Source organism: Cynocephalus volans, chromosome 1 (assembly GCF_027409185.1).
Source record: "Cynocephalus volans isolate mCynVol1 chromosome 1, mCynVol1.pri, whole genome shotgun sequence".
Lineage (NCBI taxonomy): Eukaryota > Metazoa > Chordata > Mammalia > Dermoptera > Cynocephalidae > Cynocephalus > Cynocephalus volans.
In genome coordinates this window covers 261,558,240-261,581,496 of record NC_084460.1, presented here as the reverse complement: position 1 = coordinate 261,581,496, position 23,257 = coordinate 261,558,240, and the positions used below count along the sequence as shown (strand labels likewise).

The 23,257-nt window shown below is 36.1% G+C and overlaps 1 protein-coding gene across 3 annotated transcripts in view; it reads right to left on the bottom strand.

The window, feature by feature from the left end:
• SLC39A10 (solute carrier family 39 member 10) overlaps nt 1–23,257 on the bottom strand; it is a 118,784-nt gene that overhangs the window by 76,278 nt on the left and 19,249 nt on the right. For 2 of the 3 annotated variants that reach the window (XM_063077562.1, XM_063077563.1), the window contains exon 2: nt 9,552–9,679. The gene's annotated coding sequence lies outside the window, so the exon portion shown is untranslated. Of the gene's footprint in view, nt 1–9,551; nt 9,680–14,388; nt 14,435–23,257 lie in introns of those variants that run through there. The other variant, XM_063077564.1, reaches the window with a different exon arrangement.

Sequence of the window (23,257 nt, the reverse complement as noted above, 5' to 3'; positions counted from 1 at the left end):
CTTAGAGCAAAATTATTATATAGGATAAATAATTAAGCTATAAACTAGTATATTACTTTTCCTACTGGGAAAAGAAATCTCAGAAAATGACTTGCAGGCTTACATAAAATTGCCTGCTGAGTTAGATAATGAATAGTGCAGCAAAAAAATCACTATATGAATTTTGTTTTATTTTTACCAGTTTTACATACAAGTGTTAGGAAAAGGAATTTCCAATATGTTGGAATCATGAAACTTTCTGAAAGGGTAAGACAGGTTTTTTTCCAGCCACCCGATTTGATTCAAAGAAGCTCATATGAACTATAAAAATAGTATAATTGATTTCCGGTTCCTGGGAGAAAGAGGGAGTATTGAATTATATGTAAATGGTTTTTACCTTTCATTGTTTTGCTTATTCACGCTGCTTCAGTCACAATATTATTTCACATATCTAAAATTTTAAATGTGACCAATCTACCTTTGTGAGACATGATGTAATAAATCCTATGACCTTTTTGCCCCTCGGAGGATTAGACAAGAACCAACTGCAATAGAGGAAATAAGAACCATACTTCATACCTTAATCTTCAGCTGTGAATGAAGGAAGTCCATATCATAAACCTGACTTTCCCTCTTATAGAGGAGAAAAAGTCATCATCCACAACAAAGTTAAGAATCTTTAATGAAATCTGTAAAGAACATGACGGAGTCTAAGATATCAGACTTTTCAAACTCAGTCATTTTTTCCCATGAATCACGATCAGTAGTAATCAAAGATGCACCTCTTTAAATTCATCTTCAATTTAAACTGTGATTTTTACATGGCCAAAAAAGTTTGGTTCAGACAAGGTTATGCCTAGAGAGGCCATTAGTCCAGAGTATGAGGACTAAATTACATTGACATGTTAATAAAATGGGGCAGTAGGTACCAGAATAAGTGTTAAAGAACTGGGAAATGAAGACATCAAGACTATGTAGGTAAAGTTGTTAACCTAGGCCTTAAAATTAAAAACTGTCTATTTATTTTTAGAGTCTATGTATTTCGGCCTGGGGAATAAAGCTCCAGTCTGGATCTGAAGCCAGAGAAATGTAAAAAGATACATCCCATTCTCATTATTTGAGACCTGTGGCACTGAGTAACATCTAACAAGGCAAGCCCATTGTTGAGATGGGGAGGTGGGGCCTGTAGGACAGTCTTCTTCTGATCCCTAGAGAAATTATGGCTCCACCATCTTGTTTTTTCATAGAATCTAAAGACTTGTCATTCCAAGACTTGTGTATCTGAGGAGTCCATCCTCTTCCACAGAGCCCACCACTTTTAGATGCATATACAAAGGTTGGGAGAGAGACACCAATCAAACCCTGGTAAGAGACAAATTTGACTGATATGCCTGTCAAGTGAGATAACTGAATTGGTAGGCTTATGCAGTAAAACTGAGTTTCAGGCTATCTTCAGAGATAAAAATAGATTGGAGAAATGAAACAACACAGCAACTTTCCACCCAGGGGAGGAAAATGAACTTCTTTATGATTTGCCCAGATGATCCTAACATTAGATTAGCCAGATCATTTAGTTTCAAGCCATGGCAAAGACATACAAAAGGGCTTTAGCTTTAGGCATCTCTATTGGAAGTGAGACAATAACAGAGAGGCTTAAAGCCTCTGATTCACCATGGTAGTCCTTTCGAAAATAAAAAAAAAAGACTTGGCTAAAGAGAAAGAAGAAGACTCACTCAGAAGAATGAACAAAAGTGAAAAGCTCAGAGCGAGAGCCAGACTAACAGGCAGACCACACATTTGCCCACATGATGGTGCCAGGAAGGCTTCTCACCCCAAACCTCCTGTTATTGTGCTCACCATTTCCTGGAATTCCACATTTAGCAGTTCATTCCTGGGCCTGCCCCAAACCAAAAGGACTTTGACCCTGGGGGGAGTTACTACCATTTTATCACTTATTTATATTATTTATTATATGGGGAATATATTTTTTCAGGTCTTTTCTGAAGAGGAAGTTCTAAGAAAGGAGAAACTGTGTTTATATAAATTCCTAAGGGTAATATGGTACAAAGGGACAGAAGGAACCTGCAGACAAATTGCCAACTTCTCAGTCTTGCTTCCAGCCAGCCTCATTCATTCACAGAATACGAAGATGATACAGAAAAACAGTAGGCTTGGTAGGCAGCCACTTGTACCAATCATGGGGACCTAGATGCCAGCAGGCAGCCAGTTCAGATTTTTTAGAACTCTAGCAGTATGGCAGAATCGACTTTCCACATTTTAACTCCTAGTTAAAATGGCATAAATATTCACATGAATATTGCAGATTCGAAAAGGATTTGTGGATGGTTATACAGAAATTTAAGGAAAATTGTCAACACAAAGGTGAATTAGCAATAAATTACCATGTAAATTTTTTTTTTGAAAAGGTTCGTTTGTTAAACTGGTTGAAGTTAGTAAATCCATTTTTAAAATTCATTTTAACATGTCATTGCATGAGAGCAAATTTCAAATCTCTTGCCTAGGGCTTGCAAGATAATTAATAAGGAGATCCATTCATAACTGACATTTATGAAAATAATCAGGCGAATCTTTTAAAATCAAGACACACTTGTTTTATCTTAGCAAATATTGCTTACTTTTATTAAAATTTTGACAGAAAGAATGCAGCAAAATTCTAAATATTGGGGAAGGCAATAAATGAATTGTCAAAACAAGAATAGTTTGTAGGGATTTCTAAATTTTTCTTGCACTATTTTTATGTAAATCTCAAATCATGTCTTATTTTTAATAGGATAAGCCACTTTTCCATTTTTCATAGAATGCTATAAACCACCTCTTCTTTCCAGCACACATCTTTGGAGAAGTTTTAGAAAGTTCCTAATGTTTTGTGAGGAAAACTTCTGGCAGTGCCCAATAGTTACTGACCCACCGTGCTTGGCTTTCTTTCTTTCTAGTAGATGATCTCATGTAAGCCTCCAATGATTTCATCTCATCCTAGTTTCATTCTAATTACAATGACAGTTGCTTTTTCTAAGCAGTTATGTTTTACAGTCTGTCTTCCCACCCTACACACATGAAATTGCATAGTTTAAAAGGTGCCAGGCACCACTTAAGTGCTTTAAATATGGCAACTCATTTAATTCCTACAATAACCCTGTGAGGTGGATATTATTATGCCCATTTTACAGATAAAACTGAGGTGGTTACACAGCATATGACAGAGCCAGGATCCCAGTCTGGGCAATCTGGCTCAACAGGCTGTGCTTTTACTCTTTGTGTTACCCTACCTCCTTTATCAAGACAATATGCATGTCCCTATTTTTGCAAGGATATCTGCACTGAAAAATTTTAAACAGGAAAGTGGCATGATCACAGGCAAGAAGGGAAGTAGATAATATACTTAGTGTCATATACAGAATAATGCCTTCTACTCCCTGCCCCAAGATGTCCATGTCCTGATCCCTGGAACCTGTTAATAGGTTACATGGCAAAGTGGAATTAAGGCTGGAGATGAAATTAAGGTTACTAATCAGCTGACCTTGAGATGGAGAGAATAGCCTAAATTATCCAGGTGGGCCTAATTTAATCACAAGGGTCCCTAGAAGTGGAAAGGGGAAGGAGTAGGGGAAGACAGAGGGAGATATGACTAAGAAAGAGTAATAATGGTCAGAGAGATGCAATGTTGCTGGAGAACGGGAGCCACAAGCTAAGGAATGTGGAGAGCCTCTAGAAGCTAGTAAAAGGCAAAGAAATGGATTTCTCCTCAGAGCCTCCAGAAGAAACTCAGCCCTGCTGCAGCTTGGTTTGGCTCAGTGAGACCTGTGTCAGACCTCTGGCCTACAGAACTGTAAAGATAATAAACTTATATTGTTTCAAACCACCGAATTTGTGATAATATGTTATAGTACGAATAGAAAACAAAAACAGGAAGCTGTTATTGTAATAATGCATAAGAGAAGTGGTAAATTGTTGAATTTGAAGAGTTGTCAAGGAGATAGAATCAAACTTGAACAACAGCTCTTCTAACTTACTACCTGTGGCCTTAAATGAATCTGCTTAACTCGATCACTCAGTTTCATTTCCAACACCTGTAGAATGGGCACTACTTTGCAGGCGTTGCTTGTTTTAACTTTTTTTATCAAGGTGATAATGTTAACATTCAAATAGAAATACGTGCTAAAACATGAATAAACCTTGAAAAAACTATGCTAAGTGAAATAAGCCAGACACAAAAGCACAAATACTGTATGATTTCATTGCTATAGGGCACCTAGAATAGGGCAAATCATAGTGACAGGAAATAGAATGAACAGTGGTTACCACAGGCTGAGGAGTGGGAGGTTGAAAGAGGAAATAAGGACTTAATATTTAATGGGTACAATTTCTGTTTGGAATGATGAACATAGTAAAAAATAAAGCATTGCAATAAATACAAATTAAACAAATGTACAACCTAGTGTCTATAGTGTTCAAGGAATTGGACCATATTATAGCACATAAGTGATTTTATAAATCTAGAGTATTTAAATGTAATTTTGAGAATAAATTTCCAGAAGTAGTTTATAATTTTTTGCCTATATTTTAAATAAGAATTTCAGATACAAAACAGTAGCTCTGTAGCTGGAGCAGTTCTAAGAAAACCAAAGTGTATAGGTGGTGACATTAGCCAGTATGATGTTGTTATACCTCTGCCCAGCACTCATTTGTTAAATAAAGTAGTTAGATTTGTCATGGGTGAGGCAACTGGGCACATCTTGAACATGATGCAAATGTGACTTTAAAATTAATTGGTTCCATTCCAAAAGAGATCCACCCTGTTTGGAAGAAATAAAAAAGACAACTAATTTACATTTAGCCTAATTAAACTTTCAGTGATGTTTAGAAGTGAAGCTCTACCACTCCTATTTATATCTCCTTTTATTTGAATTTTTACTCTACATTCATACTGAAAGTAAGACGTCTTTTAAATATTTACTGCATTTGTACAGAATCTAAGCTAGTACTCAACAATGATAAATAAAAAGTTCCGTGACTGATAATCAGTCAATTATAGATTAACCAGGCAATGGGGGTGGTTTTGAGAGACAGAGAGGAGATAACAGCTAACACAAAATTACACTAACCATGAAGTTCTGATAACCTCTTATTTATCAGAGATACATAAAATGACTTTCAGGCTCACCATGGATAAGCAAATGGAAAGATGGGCTTGGTAGGCAAGCTCTTCCAATTATAGATGATTGGTTGGCCAGTAGAAGACAGGAAGAAGCAGAGTGAGAAATTCAGGTTCGAGATTCTAGTTTCTTTTTTTTCATCCTCCTCATCCAACCCCAACATACCTGTAGCTTGGCACTTCTTTCAAATCATCAGTCATCAGCTATGTTTATTCTGCAAAATGGTTTATGCATTCCAATAATTAGTAGAAGAGATGATAGTATGAATGAAGATCATCTGACTGATTTGAATGTCTAAACGTAGTATTATTTAATAACTGTATTCTATGAAGCACAGGCAAAGATTCTATAGTTTATATTACTGAGTCCACCCACACAATAGAAATGAAATGGGATGGACAGATTCAGAGGAAGGGCATACACATCTCTTAGCATTTCCACTGTATGCAGTCTGCCTTCTCTTTCCTCCTTTTCATAGCCAAGACATTTAGACTTTCTACACACTTACTTGACCCACTTTCACAACTCACCCACTGAAGTGGGCTTCCATTCCTACCAGGTCATCCAAATTGCCACCAATGAACTTAAGTGCTAAATCCAATTGTCACTTTCAACTGGTATTCTACAAGGGGTCTTCAAAAAGCTCATGGAAAGATTCACATTATCTTTTAATTCCATTTTCAACAGATGTTTTGAAGTACCCTTGGATTTGATTTCTCTGCTACTTTTGAGGCAGTTAACCACTTCTTCCTTCAAATCTCAGGGAATTTGATGAATTTGGCGGAAGATTGAGTAGACATCCCTGGGACAGACGTTTTGAGCAGTAGCCAAAGAGTGGTGCCTTCTTCCCATACTGATTATTTCACCAGGTAAGGTACCTGCCTTGTTGTCCTGCCTCCAGCCTTGTTCCCCCTTAGGTAACAATCTTGCACCCTCTTCTACTTTAATAGCAGACAGCACTCTTCTGGTTTTTCATTGACCTCTCTAGTGACTCATGTCCTAGCTTCTTCAAGGGCTTTTCTTCTTTTCTTCTTTAACCACACATGTAAGCAATCCCTTCTGGGTCTTCTTATTTATCTTTCTGCACCAGTGTGCTCAAAGGAATGTTTTAAAGACTACTTGCACCAGAGTTTCTAGAGGCTCTTATTAGAAGTAAAATTTTCAACCCTTCCCCAAGACCTACTGGACTAGTGTCCTGGGTGTGAAGATCAAAAGTCTGCATTTTTAATCATATCCCAGGTAATTCTTTTTAAAAATTCAGGTTTGAGAATTACTGTTTAACATACTCATCCTGGGTAATTTTATCCAATCCCATGGCTTTGGTTACTATTTATATGCTGGTGACATCTATCTCTGTTTCACATATGAAAATTACACTTGGATATCTCACAGATAGCTCATAATTTAAGATATCCCAAACTGAACCCATTGTCTCCCAATCCTGCCATTCTTCTTCTTGTTTCCCCCAATTCTCAAAATGGTTCTACTGTACTCCCCAGGGTGGGGGTAATGGGCAGAAGTGACGTAGTCATTTTCATCTCTTTTCTCAGCACACTAATCAATACTTACATGTTCTCTCTCCTTGTTTTTTCATCTCTTTTCTCAGCACACTATCAATACCTATAGGTTGTCTCTCCTTGTGACTGTTGGTTCCTCACCACACACAAGTCACTCCCCTAGGTAAAATTATTGTCATCACTGCCTGAAACTAGTTGGCTCTTGGTTAAGCCCACCTCCAATCCATTCTTCACAGTGGAAGTCATCACTAATAGGATCAGTTACACCTAAGCATAAACCTTTCAGAGCCTCCCATAGACCTTGGGTTAAACAATTTAGCTGACAAACAATACCTGACTTCATCTGCTCCCCTTTCATCTCTGCAAATTTCTCTCTCATTACTTCCTTCTAGAACTATACTGTCCAGTATGGTAGGCACTTCTCACATGGAGTTATTTATTTTTTTCACATGTAGTAATTGAGCACATGAAATGTAGCTAGTCTAAATTGACATGCAATGTAAATATAAAACAGAGTGGATTTCTAAAAATTCATAAAAAAACCCTAAAAATGTCTCATTAACAACTTTTCACATTGATTACATGCTGAGATGATAAGATTTTAAATATATTGGGCTAAACAAACATATTATTAAAATTTCTCTTGATTCTTTTTACTTCCTTAATGTGACTACTAAAAAGTTTTTAATGAACGTGGTTCACATTATACTTCTTACTGGACAATGCAACCCTAGAACTCTATGATTCAGCCATACTGAAAGATTTGTTACTTCCTCAAATGTCATGCTTTTCCTTACTTAAAGTGCCTCCTGTCCTCTGCACCCCTTTCTCTTTCTTCATCTGATTACCTCCTACTTGTCCTTCAGGATTCAGTTTAGATGTCACTATGAGCTTCCCTGCCCCTTTCCCTTCCCAGACCACTTCTGGGTTAGGTGTCTCTCTATACAGTTACACATAAACCTCCCACCACAGTGCATCATTTGTACTGTACCACACTTGTGGTTTGCTTGTCTATCTGCTCCCATACCAGGATGTCTCCTGTACTCACCGATTCCTTGATAGCAGGGACTGTGCCTTGTTCAATGTAGCATCCTTAGCATCTAGCACACTGCTGGAGTAAAGTAGGTCCTGAGTAAATACTACTAGAATGGCTGCTAGAAATGCCTTCCCTGGACCCAAAGCTTGAAACATTGCTGATAATAGTATGTGTGGGAGGAGTTATGAATTAATATTTTCTCTTCATCCTTAACCTGTCCACACCCTATCAAACAACGCCCCCACTTTCACTCTTGTTTTTTTTGCCCCCAGTAAAATTTTTAAACTTCATCAGCTAATTTGACTCAGGACATGATCAGAGAACAAAATGAACACAAACTTTTGTCTTCTAACTATTTTTAAATTGCTTTAATGCTAAAAGATATTCACTGTGAGAAAAATTACCTATTCATTGGAAAACATTTTTATAGCATTTCTGAAGATCAAGTCTTTGCAGGAATTTAAATGAGACCTAAAATCAAATCATTTTCTCTATAATCCTGCACTGCTGGCATTCATAGAGAAGTTTTGAGTACATCAAAAATTCTGGCATACTCACATTATAATTAACATTTACCGCATTACTCCCTGTTTAAAAAGAAATTAGAGTGCGCCAAGTATAAAAGCAGTAAGAACAGACAGTAACTATTTTTTTTTCTCAGTCTCATCAGATATAAATTTTAAGTAGCATCCTCAGTGTTCATCTAATTTGATCACTCTGGGCTTTTTAGGTTTATTTTATTTTATTTTTTTTAATGCTTTGGGGCTTTTTATGGCATAGCCAGGGCCTTCATCTATTTGTGTTTTTGTGAGATTAAGATGTCTTGAGGACTTGTAAAGACAAACATTAAGCCTCACCTTGACTTGAGGTGGTACTTAACTGTCTTCATGCTTTCAATGCCTCACCACTTATTTACTTCCCAGTACACTGTTATGCCTGTATCCACCACTCTGGTGACATGGCTCACTCAGAAGTCACCATTGAATGAGGGTATGTAAAAGAAACACAGGAGTCAACTGAAAGAGCTCCACAAAGCCAAACTTGGAACTATTTGAGGAAGAAAATAAGTATAGTTTTGGATTATAACTTGAAGTATAAAATAAATATGCATGAGTCCACACTGATTGTATTAGTCCATTTCTGTTGCTTCTAACAGAATACCTGAAACTAGGTAATTTATAAAGAAATAAAATGTATTTTTTACAGTTCTGGAGGCTGGGAAGTCCAAAGTCCAGGGAACACATCTGGTGAGGGCCTTCTTGTGGGTGGTGATCTCTACAGTGACTCAGAGTATCACATGGAGAATGGCCTGAACAAGAGAGAGCTAAGCTTCTCACATGCTCTCCTTGTGAAGCCATAATAACCATGCCCATGATCACCCATTAAACCATTAATAGATTAATCCATTCACAAGGGTGCAGTCCTTACAATCTCATCACCTCTTAAAGGCCCCACTTTTCAATGACCATAATAGGTTTTTCCACCATCTTAGCACTGTTAAAATTTAGATTGTTTCCGATACATGAATCTTTGGAGGACACATCTGACCCATAACACTGATATAAAAAAATGATTAAATAAGTTAACAAATAGGGGAGAATTGACAAATATCCCATGCAGAAGAATTCCAAATAACTTATGCAGACTATTGTCAAGGAGTGAGAACATAACTTCCACTCATTAAGTATGGGCTATGCATAGTGACTTTCCTTCAAGAGAGCAGTCTGGTAAGAGGGCAAATGAGTAACTTTACAGTAGAGAAATCTGACAGATGCTAATTGAGCCAAGTGCTCAATTAGCATCTGGTCAACATTGACAGTGATTAAGAATGTTGATAGTATGTACCTTTGATATGATGTGATGGAAACAGCACTTGAGTTCTGTGGTCTTCTTCTCCAAAATCTGTAAGGCCGTCTAATCATGAGAAGAACATCAGGGCCATTCTACAAAATAAATGGCTGGTACTCTTCAAACTGTCAAGGTCATCAAAAGACAAGGAAAGTTAGACGTTTCACAATCTTCAGCCTGCACAGTAGAATAAACTTCTGCTTATGGAAACTCTCTCTTCCTTTAGCATATGCAATAATATCTTCTTTTTGTTCTTTCCTTCCCTGATACCCTTTTTTATTCTCCAATACTAGATTCCTCTTCTTCCCATCCCTTCAGTGGGATTTTCTAAGTTTCTAACTTTGACTGCCTTGTTTTGCCACTTTATATTATCTCTCAGGAGGAAAGAAATCTCACTAACTTCTACAGTTTCAGCTATGGCCTTTACGTTGAACATTCCAAGATTCTAAGCCTGATATCTCTTTTAAAGGGTCAGACCATATTTCCAAATACATAGTGGACATCTCTACCTACACAGACCTTCAGAGGTATTAAACTCAATATGTCCAAAGGAAAAACCCCTGTTTTAAAATTTTTTGGACTTTATTTCTACCTGCTTCCTTTACTGTCACTGCATTAATTTTCTTGAATGGTTACCAACCATCATTCAAAACAGCAGTGGCTGACTTATGGAACCTGGAGTTTAGCCTTGGTACAGCTGAGACCTACAAATCTGATATATGACAGAGGTATGGAATGTCACTGTTTTGTGTTCCCTGGCAAAGAACAAAATACCACCAGCTTGGGGCAAAGACCACCATTGTTTTGGGGGGAGAGACCAGAGACTCAGTTTAATCCCCAACGGGCATGAAAGGCAACTAACTGCCTCTGTCAACTTTCTTTGTGCAGCTTATGGAGAAAGCTTCCCCTGGAACCTGGCAGCCCAGGAGCACTGCAGTATGAGGTCTGTGTCCCTGAGACCTGGGAATCTTTTGCCAACATTTCCCAAAAGATATCACAGCTTGCTGATTGCCACATTCCTCTGGAAAAATTCTCTTCACCTTAGCTATGGCTGATCATTGCTGTCTCATCAAGCCATTAGCCACCCCCTCCAGCTTTTTCCTTATTAATAGAATCCTGATTTTATTGAGACAACAGAAACTCATGTACACAGGGGCCAAGCCCCCAAAGATAAATCTTTGATTTGTCTAAACCAGGTGGTTCTGAAACATTTTTGGTTTTAAAACCCTTTATACTCGTCAAACCTATTGAGGACTCTAAAGTTCATCTATTTATGTGGGTCATATCTATCAAAAATTACCATTTTATAAAAACTGAGATATACTTCATGTAACAGAAAATCCACCATTTTAAAGTGTAGATTTTGGTGGTTTTTAGTATATTCACTATGTTGTACAACCATCATCTAATTTCAGAATATTTCCATTCCCCCTCCCCAAACCCTATACCTACTTACTAGCCTACTAGCAGTCCCAATTTCCCACCTCCCCTCATCCCCTAGAAACCATTAATATGCTTTCTATCTCTATGCATTTGCTTATTCCAGATGTTTCATATAAATAGAATCAGACAATAAAAAAAAATACCATTCTAAAAACTAATTAAAAATAAGAACATCTAAAAATATTTATTAATTCATTTAAAAATAATAAACCCATTACATATCAACATGGTAATGTTTTTATGGAAAAAATAACTGCAGTTTTCAAAATAAGAAAAACTCTTAAGAAGTTTGACTTAACAAAAGACATGGATTTTCATATCTGTTTCTGCATTCAGTCTGTTGTTTTGGTTGAAGTATGTATATTGAGAAAATCCAGTTTCAGAGTTGAAAGAAGAAGTATTTTATCAGCCTTTTCAGACAATTTTGGGTATTCTTCTTTGATACTACACTAAAACTCAAAAGGTAGTAGTTTCTGAAGGTTAATTACAATGTGGAATTTATAAACAGAGCAGTGAAATATTGTACTCTTTTACCCTTAAATCTTTTGGCCTATTTTGCCCTTTGAAGGTGTCATTTTACCCATGCATGGTTTTGTAACATGCATTGGTAATTGGGAAAATGTTGGTTCACTGACTTATGCAGATCTTTCAAATGCTGACACATTTCATCACACCACGTAAAAACAACACTTGTTATTATCTCCACCAATCTCCTCAGAAAAATCTTTAAGTACTGGGAAACTGTCAAGCTCGCAGTGGTGGATACAAGTTCTCCAACATTCTAATTTTCACCTGAAAGCTTGAATTTTATCATTTGCAACATATACTGTCAGTTGTTTTCCTTGAAGTGACAGGCTCACTATGTTCATTTTCAGGAAATGTCTGTAAAATACCCAAGTCTGAATAACCATATTTTGTTTATCAGTCTTTTAGGTTAATTTTTTAAAAAGTATTCCGTGAAAAATGTGACCATTTCAGCTTACAGCTCAAGACAATGCACTAGAGATACTGAGACTAAGATAATTAAAGCAGTTCAACATGCACCAAAAAAAAAAAAAAAAAAAAAAAACCCAAAACCCCAATAAAAACATGGAACTTCATACAGAATGCCTGGCAATGAAGAATACAATGACTAGTAGTATATTTGGTGCCACTGCTTTGATTTGTGCTTACCTACTGGCGGTGCTAACCATCATGGCTGCTTCTGCACCCTGGGTGCAATGAAAAAGGCAAATAACATCTTAGCATTATATAGGAAAACAATTTTAATACTGTGAACTCCCTGAAAGGATCTCAGGGCTCCCAGGTTCCATGGACCACTGCTGTGTTAAACCAGTGTGATATTACATTTAATTTACCAATTAGTTCTGGGATAGATAAGTGACGTAAGTCTGCCAATAATATTTCTTCCTTTTAACAAGATGTGTGGAAACTGCTTTCTGCCTTTGGATTTTGTTATCTACATGAGAAGCCTAGAAATAACCTACCCAAGAGGACAAACAACATACTATATTTGGGAAAATGGGAAGATGAAAAACATCTGGGCAAGTTGATGTCACTGTGAGTCACTGAATTATTCAACCCTAGAACTGCCCTATCTCTAGAATGATAATTTTCCTTACTGTTTAAGTGACTTTTAGACAAGTTTTTTTGTTCCTTTCAGTTGAAAGCATCTTTATTCATACATATTCTTACACTTCCTGTCAGTCTATCACTATTCAAAAAGACAACAAGAGCCTGATCACAGAGTTTGGTACATTCCAAACTCCCTGAAATGAGCAAGCAAAATAAAATGATTCCAAGCCTTTTAACGAGGCACAGTAGCTGGAACGAGGCAAACCAAGTTGAACAACTACAACAGGTGGCTTATATAGAGGCAAATCTAATAAAATATACAAAAGTAAATTTTAATAAAAACATGAGAACCCCTAAGGGGATGAGAATATAGCACCCAAAATTTGGGAGCTAAAAAACATTATTCCTCAATTATAGAGTCATCAGGATCAGAAAGTAAGTAGGGTGCTCAGAGGCAAAAATCCTTGGAGTATATCCAAGTGACAAGAAACCAAATCATAGATTATGTAGGAGATCAACAGAAATGTATTCATTATTCTGTGTTAACACAACCAATGTTTTATCACCAAAGTTGGAGATGTGGTCATGAGTAAGAGAAGTAAAAAAAATACGTTTATTTGTGAATTTTCAAGTTACAGTAAAGAACTCTTTTCAGAGAAAATAGGCCTGTCTTTTGATACCTGGGTTTGAAGTTTTCTAATCTTATTTTTTTAAAAACATTAAATATCACACTGTTAGATTCAGAAGATGAAATGCTTAAATCAGAGTAACACGAGAAAAAACTGGACTTATAGAGATAGAAAAAATTATTTTTGTTTAGCTCTTCCATCCATTTCCCTCTATATGTCAATGGAAAAGCAGAAATAATTCACAGCTGTTTGTGCCTTGCAAGATACAAGTTCCTGTCTCTAGAAGGAGAATCTAGTCCATTGTGTAAAAAATGGTTTTAGGAAAATAACAATCTCTGTCTTTAAAAGTCTTTCAGCTCCTCTAATGTATAATTCTAAAACTGAATGAGGAAGATGTATTTTAAGTGCAAAGAAAAAGGCAAATAACATTTTAGCATTATTAGGGGGAAATGATTTTAACCTTGTGAAGTCCCTAAAAAAATCTCAGGGCTCCCAGGTTCCATGGACCACTGCTAAGTTAAACCAATGTGATATTCCATTTAATTTAGCAATTAGTTCTGGGATAGATACATGACATAAGTCTGGCCAATAATAGGCGCACAAAGATATATTCAAACATTAAATACCATTGAATTACTTACATATTTTAATTTAGACAAGCTCTGGAATAAGCAGACATTACTCTCTCAAAATTTATTATTTTAGAAGTTTCAAAATAGAGAAGTGCTGTCTCTTTATCCCCAGATGAAGAGACCAAATTTGCAGGCAGAAATAGGTCTAGACTCTAAGAAGAATGGATGAAATCACGAATCTTAACTCACATTTGCAGATCAAGTACTACAGTTATTTAAAAGGACGTGGATGAGAGCTGGGAACCTTTCTTTGTGTTTGACTTTCCCACTCAAATTCAACTTCATGGAAAAAGCTTTGATAAGAACAGTAAAACCATCAACTTGTTTGGGAGTAGCTTATCTCATATTAAATGCACAATGAATTAAATTCCTCTTCTCTAATATCAAAACAAATATGGATAACACAGATCTCTAAAATTCTTGAACAGACAGCTTCAGCAATATTATGTTATCCAAATTAAGAGTTACAGTCATGGTATGATAGAGCAGTTTCAGTAATTGTGCTTTATAAAGATAGTTAAGTGGTCTTAAACATTGTAGTAATTGTGCACTTACTGAAGTTTCCATCCTGTGTCATTAATATAATCTAGTTGTTTTGTCCTTCATAGTTCATTAACACTGATTATTATATCCATAAAAGTTTGCAATGCTTTCCACTTTGGAATGGGGTAAAATTGATCTTGTGGTGATGTTAATAGTTTTCCCACATCTCTGTTGCAAATAAACATAGATGTTATATACTGGTCAATATTCTTAATCACAAATTGAAATTCTTTTCAAGGATATTTTTCTAAAATAACTTCAAATTCAAGACCAGAAAGGATTAACATTTTTCCATCCAATAACATGTTTTTTGAACCACCTTGAAGCACTAACAGAAAATAAGTCAGGTTATCAGCAACTTTTAAGTATATCATGGTTAAGCAAATTAAGTTAGAATTTCATTTAACAATTTGGTCTTGTTTTTCTAAAAGTAATTTCTTTAAACTTTGAAGCAGTGTAGCATTTTGAGGGTATTGTAATATATGACTAATTTATTTTTAAGCAGCTCTACAGCTTGGGGCAAAGATATATTTGATGTTTTAAATAGAGATTGAATTTTTTAATGAGAGATTTGATTTTACATTTTAAACATAGATGTCAATTGAAATAACTAGTTTAATTATTCCAGCAATAATGCAGAAATATTCCTTCTCCAAATTGTCCCTTTCAGTTAGGTGCCACAGGGAAAAATTAATTTTGAGTTATCGGTAGACTTATTAGCTGTCAAAAAATGGATTTTGCTTAGTCATTTGTAAAACAGAAGTGCAAAGCACTTGCCATGATATACACTGGAAAGTATTAGGTGAAAGAGTCTCCACCAACCTTACACTGATAGGTTTAGTCTGTGGCTCCATAACTGTGGTTGTATTCACGTGTAGATTATGAGTTTATATCACTGCTGCTATTGCGGTAATCCAAGCAAAAGTTGTTGGTATAGAAGCAATGTCTAGAAGAGTAGACAGATTTGAGATGTATTTTTTGGGTAGAGTTGACTATCCTTGTCTACAGACTGTATAAGAGTGTGTGTGGTGTGGGGTTAGGAGTCAATGATAACTCTCGGGTTTCTGGTATCAACACTATAAGGACAGAGGTATCTTTTACCAAGAGGTATCTTTTACCAAGACTGGAGAAAGGGCAAATTTGGAGGTGCAGGATGAAGACTTAATAGTTTGAGGTATTTCAAGTTTGAGATACAGAAGAGACATCTCAGTGGAGATGTCAAGTAGGTAATGAAATATACAAGTTAAGCTCCAAAGAGAAGTCTGAGTCAGATAATAAATTTTGGAGTTGTCAGCATTTAGATGATATTTGAAACCACAAGACCATATAAAATTGCATAAGAATAATTGGCTAGAATGCAAAGAAAGCCCAGAATCTATGCCTGGAAAACTTGAGGAATTGACCCACCCTATTTTTACTAGGCTAACTTCTCATATTTTTAGGTTTCTGCCTAATGTTTGTCAAAAGAATCTCCCCCTAAGAGATCTTTAGATCTCTTAGTCTAAATTAGGCAGCACCTCTCCATATGTCCTCATCCTTTTTCTTCAAAGTGCTTATCGCAATTTGCAATTAATTATTTGTGATTAGCTGTTTTGTATTTGTCTCTGCCCTAGAATGTACATTTCATGAGGGCAGAGGCCTTTTGTTTCCATCTGTATCCCTAGGGCATAGTAAAGTGCCAGACACATAATAAATACTAAATAGGTATTGAGTACTGAGTTAAAGTGAATGCAGACATTGGTTGATGTAAGATGAGCCTGTTAAGGTGATCATAGCAATCTAACAATTAATATATATAACAGTTTAAGATGTTACCCAGTTATGATTTATCCTGAACTTTCCTAAGGAGAGAGCACATTAAATAACAAAGGATTCAAGCATTTTAGTTTACTATTTCACTTTCCATGAAGAGACTGTAATATATGAATGTTTATGGGAAATTTTATATGTTCATAGTACAGACAATTCAAAGACCCTGCAAGTGTTCTCTCATAAGCTCCCAGGTAGAGGGAGGATCTCTAGCTCCCTCCTGGTTCTCTTATATATGATGAAAGTCTATAAATGTTTACTGTTTCAATATATGCTTTAATTATAACATTAAAACATTTACTTGTATGTTTTAATTGTAGCATTAGTAAACTTGCTCAAAGTACCTATCTTTGTAAATATTCCTTATACCATAGATCCATTTCTAAGATGTATTTTAATATGATTTTTTTACAGAGAGATCTCTTCCACAAAGAACTTAATAAATTGTTTGCACAGCAGATGCTACCAGAAATGTGAGTTCTGTGAAGTTTGATATCGACAGTGATTCACTCACATCTTTGGAATTCCTGTTTCTCTCCAGTGCTTTTTTGCTGCCCTTCAGTATTTAGGGATTCTCAGTGGAGCATCTGGCCTTTCAGTAAACTATGTATATATGTACATCTTCCTTCCTTCAGATTTACCTGTCTTGTTTCCAATTCCTTCATGGTCTCATTTCCTATTGTATAAGGAAATATTTAGCTGTGGGTTAATAAAAAATTATTCTAAAAAACATACATAGCATGTTAGAACCGGCAGATCCTTAGAAGTTTCTCTTCCTCATTTTTCAGCTACTCAGGTAATTACATTAACTTTTGGGTTATGCTGGTTCGGATAATATATAATTGCCTTTAGGGTGTGTTGCTAATGGTGGGAAGCTGTGGCTGCTCAAATCACATTACCAGCCCTCTGGTACACAGAACAGTATAAATTTGGCACTTTTTAAAGTAAGGATCTTTACAGTTTATTTCACTATAAAATGGAAGAATGGGCAATTATTGAAGTTGTAGCTATTTCATTTAAATCACTGAGGTAAGTATGAGTCATTGGGGTGGGGGTCATTTTGGCTTATTTTAATGCAGATTTCTAGACCTACTGTTTCAAACTGTTTCAAAAGATGGCTAAAGACTAAACTCTCCTGAGTCACTGCAGAAAACTGAAACGTATGCATATCCCTGATTAAAACTTCGGATCTAGATCACCTCTTAGGTAATAGTAAACCCTTCACTTAATACAGAAAAGTAATATTTTAAAGTACAATTTTAAGGCAGATCTTTGAGCTCTGGAGAATTTACTAACGTATCATCCTGAATATATTTTCCCCAAGAAACATATATTAATGCTTTGAGATAAAAACAGCCAAGGGACATGGGAAGACATTTATGTGGCAAGGAGAGAAACTGTATCTCCAGGCTGCAACTATTTATCAATTTTCCTGCCAATAAAACTTGCCAGCCAGTATGTGAGCCTGGGATACAGATGAATAACTCTATATAGAAAAATCATGTCTTGGAAAATTTGCTCAGGGAAATTATTACCCATTGACAGTATTTTACCTGACATCCTCTGCACCTTGCACAGATACTCTCCAACTGACTAACTATAGTCTGTGCTGTGCAAAAGGAATCTTTAAAGACTTCCCTATAATCTAGAGATGTGGTTTGGTTTTTAAAAGGAAGTGTTCCTACTTTCATTTCTACAGAATTATAGAAGTCTTATTTGTTTGGTTACTTAAAAAAAAAAGATATTATAAAGATTGGTGTGATATATTTGGTCTTCATCACCATCTGTATGTCAATACAACTCCTAAAATCTTTAGAATCTCCAAAGAGATAAAACTCTTCATTTGCTTATGATGTTTGGCAGCTCATAGGTAGCTTCAGGATGGGGCCCGGTCACAGGAAAGACCAAAATGGGACTTTTAGTCCCAACTCTCAACCTCTCAGGAGAAGAGGGGGGCCTGAAGGTTAAGTGCCAATGGCCAATGATTTAATCGATCATGCCTAAGTAATGAAGCCTCTATATAACCCTAAGAGGCCTGAGTTTGGGGAACTTCCAGATAGCTGAACATGTGGAGGTTTCTGGAGGGTGGCATGCCTGGGGAGGGCATGGAAGCTCCATGCCCCTTCTCACATACCTTGCTGTATGTATCTCTTCTTCTTTATCCTTGTAATACCCTTTGTAATAAACGAATAAACATAAGTACGTTTTTCTCTGAGTTCTGTAAGCTGCTCAAGTTCAATTAGTTAATTGAACCCAAGGAAGGGGTTGTGAGAACCCTGATTTATAGCTGCTTAGTCAGAAGTTCCAGAGGCCTAGACTTGTGACTGGCATCAGAAATGGGGGGTAGTCTTGGGGACTGAGCCCTCAACCTGTAGGATCTGATGCTATCTCTAGGTAGATTGTTTCAAAGTTAAATTGGAGGATACCCAGCTGATGTCTGCTGAAGAATTGCTGTCTTGCTTGCCAGAGGGGAAAAATCCCCACATATCTGGTCACAGAAGTTGGTCTTCTGTTTGTTGGTTGTTGTGCTGTGAATGTAGAGAAAAGAAATGTGTTTTTCCCACTTACTCACTCACTTTCAGACTGGTGTCAGAAGTGGGATTTGCTAGAGCTGGCCTGGCTCATGGAAACATGTGGTTTGGGAAGAGAAAGAATAAAAGGGTGGCTGATGAGGAACATTTGATTCCTGGGTGGCCACGTGGTCACCCACGGTATGGAGCCACAGCTGTGCTGCAATCAGTTCCTAAAGATAAAAGTTACCAGTGGAATTTAGAGGTGAATTCACATCCCAGGGAGTTGGTTCACTTGGATGCATAAGGAAATTGAACCTAATAGGGAAAAAGCAAAATATTTGATTTCTTGGTATTGTTATCTGTGTTAGCTAAAATGAAAGACCTTGATGCTAGACCAACTTTTAGATTTCAATCAGTCTGAGCCACTAACCTCAGAGCTGTCCCCCAAGGGAAGAATTGTGCAGGAACAACAGAAAGCAGCTCTAAGATCTGTGGTTACTTGTAACATGAAAAAATGTACTTGTATTATTTTCTCTTTTATATGTTCAATTAAAATTTTATTTATTACTTTCTCATCACAAAGCTTTAGGAACAAAGCCAGCGAGAAAGAAGAGAGAAATTGGAAAGAAGCTCTACTATGTAATCAGACCATCAAGATGGAATTGAATTCATTGCCATCAGGGACTCACTCTCTGAATCTGAGACCTACTTATTCTAAAGGGAGTCTGACAAATTTTAGGTTTCTGATCATAAGACTGCTATCCCCAGGGAAAAAATAAAGAGTACAAAACCAAATTTTGTATATTTAATATACATAAACTACAGAACTTCTTTTATATAGAGATACAACTGAAGGGGCCACAATATTTTGACTGGTGAATGATTTCCCTCCTTTATTTTCTTTCTGAGTACAGATTTTTCAGAAAATGACAAGGCTTTTATTATAACTTTCAAATTCTTGGCCTAATTTTTTTCCCCCAATCTATATACCTAAGATGGTGTGTGTGTGTGTAGTTTTTTGCTTGTTTGGTTGGGTTTTTTGTTTGTTTGTTTGACCAACGACCAAAACTTCTTCACTTTTATGAAATACTCTTGCAATGTTACATGCAAATTTACAGTATTTCCAGGCTCTTTCATTTTTAAAGGATAAAAAAGCAAGTTGCTGAGAAAAAAAAAAAGAATAATATAAATAAAAGTATATAATGTAGTATATTCATTTTATCCTATTTAAAATTTGAAAATAGCAGTTTAAAAAAGCCCCAATGTTTCCCTTCCTCAGAAAAATTTTTGTTTGAGAGCTACAGTATGCAATTAATGGGTTACCTCAAACTTTAGTTATAGAACCAAAATAAAAATTACTCTCCTTAAGACTGTAAGTATAGAGCACCAGTTATTTGCTTCATAGTAAGTACTTGGTTTAATATGGCCTCTCTTATTTGAGAAACATACACTGAGCCCCAAAAGAATACACTTACTTCTAGTACAGGAATATATCATTAGTGAACAATCTATTTACAATAAATTATAAAACACTGGATAAGGTTGGAGTAGTCAGGGTCAGGGAGATTCTATGTTCTTTTAAAAACTTAAGACGGCACTAAAGCAATTCTAAATAAACCTTAAAACAGAAATATTAATATTTAAATACTACAACTTACCCTTAGGGGGGAAAATCACATTACTGAAAGAGCAACATACTCAAAACCAATAATGTCATGAAAATACATGCCCTTGGATAATTTGGCAGAACAGCCCTGAATACAATGAACATTTTTATTAAATGGACCTCAAATTCTACTTTAAAGTAAAATCATTTATTTATATACAAACTTTCACACTTACTTTCCTCATACTACCTCTGTCAGTCATGTTTTCTGGGCTTCGCTGACTTGGCCTACGTTACCATTGCCTGTTGACATTATCTCTGTGGAATCTCCAGCTGTTGTCCTTTCCGCTTATTCTTCAAGCCCAGATATCAATGATGTCCAAGCTTTCTTCTGGTTTTTATTTACAAGACAGTTTATCACATTCACCACAATTTCTCTTTCAAACACTTGAGTTCTCTTTAAACCCCCTACCCTTAAAAAAATACCTTTACTTATACCTGGAAGGTATGGCTGACTAATAACAGTTTTGGTATTGTCATCTAACTGCTATTAACCCTTGGCCTCAAACTGAAAATGCTCACTTCAGTAGGACTACTTAACCCCCCAAATTTCTGAGAATGCTGGAATGCTTGAACTTAAAAAGAGTAAATTCTAAAGCACTGACTTTCTAAAGTACAATGATAGGCACAATAGCAAAAGCAATGTGATGTGATATAATGAAAAAGGTGCAGATTTGGAACTAGGCAGATTTGAGTTTGAATCCCAGCACCACCATTTATTAAGTACGGAAAATTATTTAACTATTTGGGCCTCAGTTTTTTCATCTGCAAAATACTCCTTAGGTTACAGGTTATTAATGAAGAATTAATTAAAAAAAGTTTACACGTGTAAAACATTGAGCATATTTCCTATGCATGCTAAGTTGATCATTGGATTTATTATGATCACAGATAATTGTTCCATAAAAACACAAAGAATGAATGTTGGATTGCTCTGGATTCTCCCCTCCCCTTGCCTCTTCTGTGCTCAAGAATCATTAATGTTGGCCTACTCATGTACAATTTCAAAAATTCTGCCTTTTAACATCTATCTTTCTAAGCCAAACTCTGCTCCAGTGCTCAGTCATTATGAAGCCATGAAGTCATAAAGTACTTCATATTTATTTTTACTTTACTCCAAACTTATTCTGTCTGGTTTGCACATCTTTGAATTGGTGAAAATTCTACCAGTAAAATGATCTTTTCCAGGAGTGCTGGCTCTGCACCTTTTCTCTTTAATCCTACCTTCTGCTTCTGTGCAGCAAATTGGATCAACTGATATGGGGATGCTTCACAGTATTTGGAGATATATAACAGGAGGAAAATGACTCCCTATCCTACAGTTAGCTTCTAAATTAGCATAGTTGACTTCTGCAAAGATATAATCAGCCCTTACTCTATGCTGAATTCAGTACCAAGAAAGCAAATCCATCAAACACTTAGCTTCAAAGAAATTAAAGAACTTACAACCTATGTGGCAATCAATTTTTATTTCTAAATATGCTTTTAAAGACATTCAGCTAATTTCTTAACATATACACTTGCCTTCTTTCCAAACATTTTCTGTTATTAAACATCTAGAAATACTTGGTATATCCCAAAATGTATTACATAAACAGACTACCTAAATAATATATGTCCTAATTTTGCCTGCCTGAGCAGTTAAAATAAGTCACTGTCTAGGACTCCAATAAGCACCATCACTGATCATTGTGCTATCTTATTCACGAGTGGCAGCCAGACAGCCAATAGTCAAGAGGAAGTGAATAAGCCCAATGAATAAATAATACCTTGAATGAGTTTGATACAAATTAAACCCACAGATTAATTCAAGTTTGGTTTGAAAAATATTAGATCCAGACCCTTAAACCCTCTACTTATTTTTGGAGCAGGGATTCTCCAGTTCCTTAAACAGATCTCTGAGATACTGGAGTCAGACAGAGATATGGGAGGAATCAGATAAGAGATCCAGGAAGTGAGGACTATGGCAGGAGACAGATTTTCAAGAGGATGGATTTTACAGGGCTGAGCAGCTAGTTGCTCAGTACCTGATACAGAGCAACAGACTTTCTTCTGTTTTGTTCACTCCATATGCTTGGCATCCAAAATAATGTCTCACACATATTTTTTAAAAATTATCAAATGAATGAATGGCTCTTGAAGGGGCACTGATTGTGGAAACGATCTTCTAGAATGGGGATCTTACATACAGTAGCAACTCCACAAGATCTGTGATGGGCTTTTGCGAGCAGGGATCAGGAACTTGAATCAAGTACAAAGTGCTTTCTGAACAGTGGATTTCTTATGTAGTTCTCCATACTTTAAAGTTTCACAGACAGAAGATTTCATAACCTCTAGATAATTTAAGCCATCAAATTTACTCTATTTCACCGTCATACCAGAAAGTTCTGCCTGTATCAATTTACAGTTTAAGCCTTTATCCTGCTCTGAACTCTGTGAAAATATTTGTATATTGGCTTCATTTACTTAATGTGAATAAAGTCACCATCTGTTCTTCTTTTCTCCAGGCTAACTCAAGTATACTTTCACACCTCAGCTATTTTTTCCTAACCCTTTAATTATCTTTGCTGCTCTTTGAATCTTCTCCAGGATTTTAATGTCTAAAGTCCTGAAGCCCAACCTTGGACATAGTATACTGGGACTGGCAGGTAGAGGCTAACGCTAGATTATTATTACAGGATCACCTCATGCTTCCTATTCCAGTTTATGTAGACTTGCATAAGCTTTAGTTTAGTTTACCTTTTTTTTTTTTTTTTTTAATTACATGCTCTATTTGCAAGTTCATCTTTTCCCACCATTGCTGAGGCAGTCATCTTTTATACTGGGAATTCATAGATCTGAGTTGTCATTCTCTAGCTTCTGTATATGCAATTTCTTTTCTCCAGTACATTCC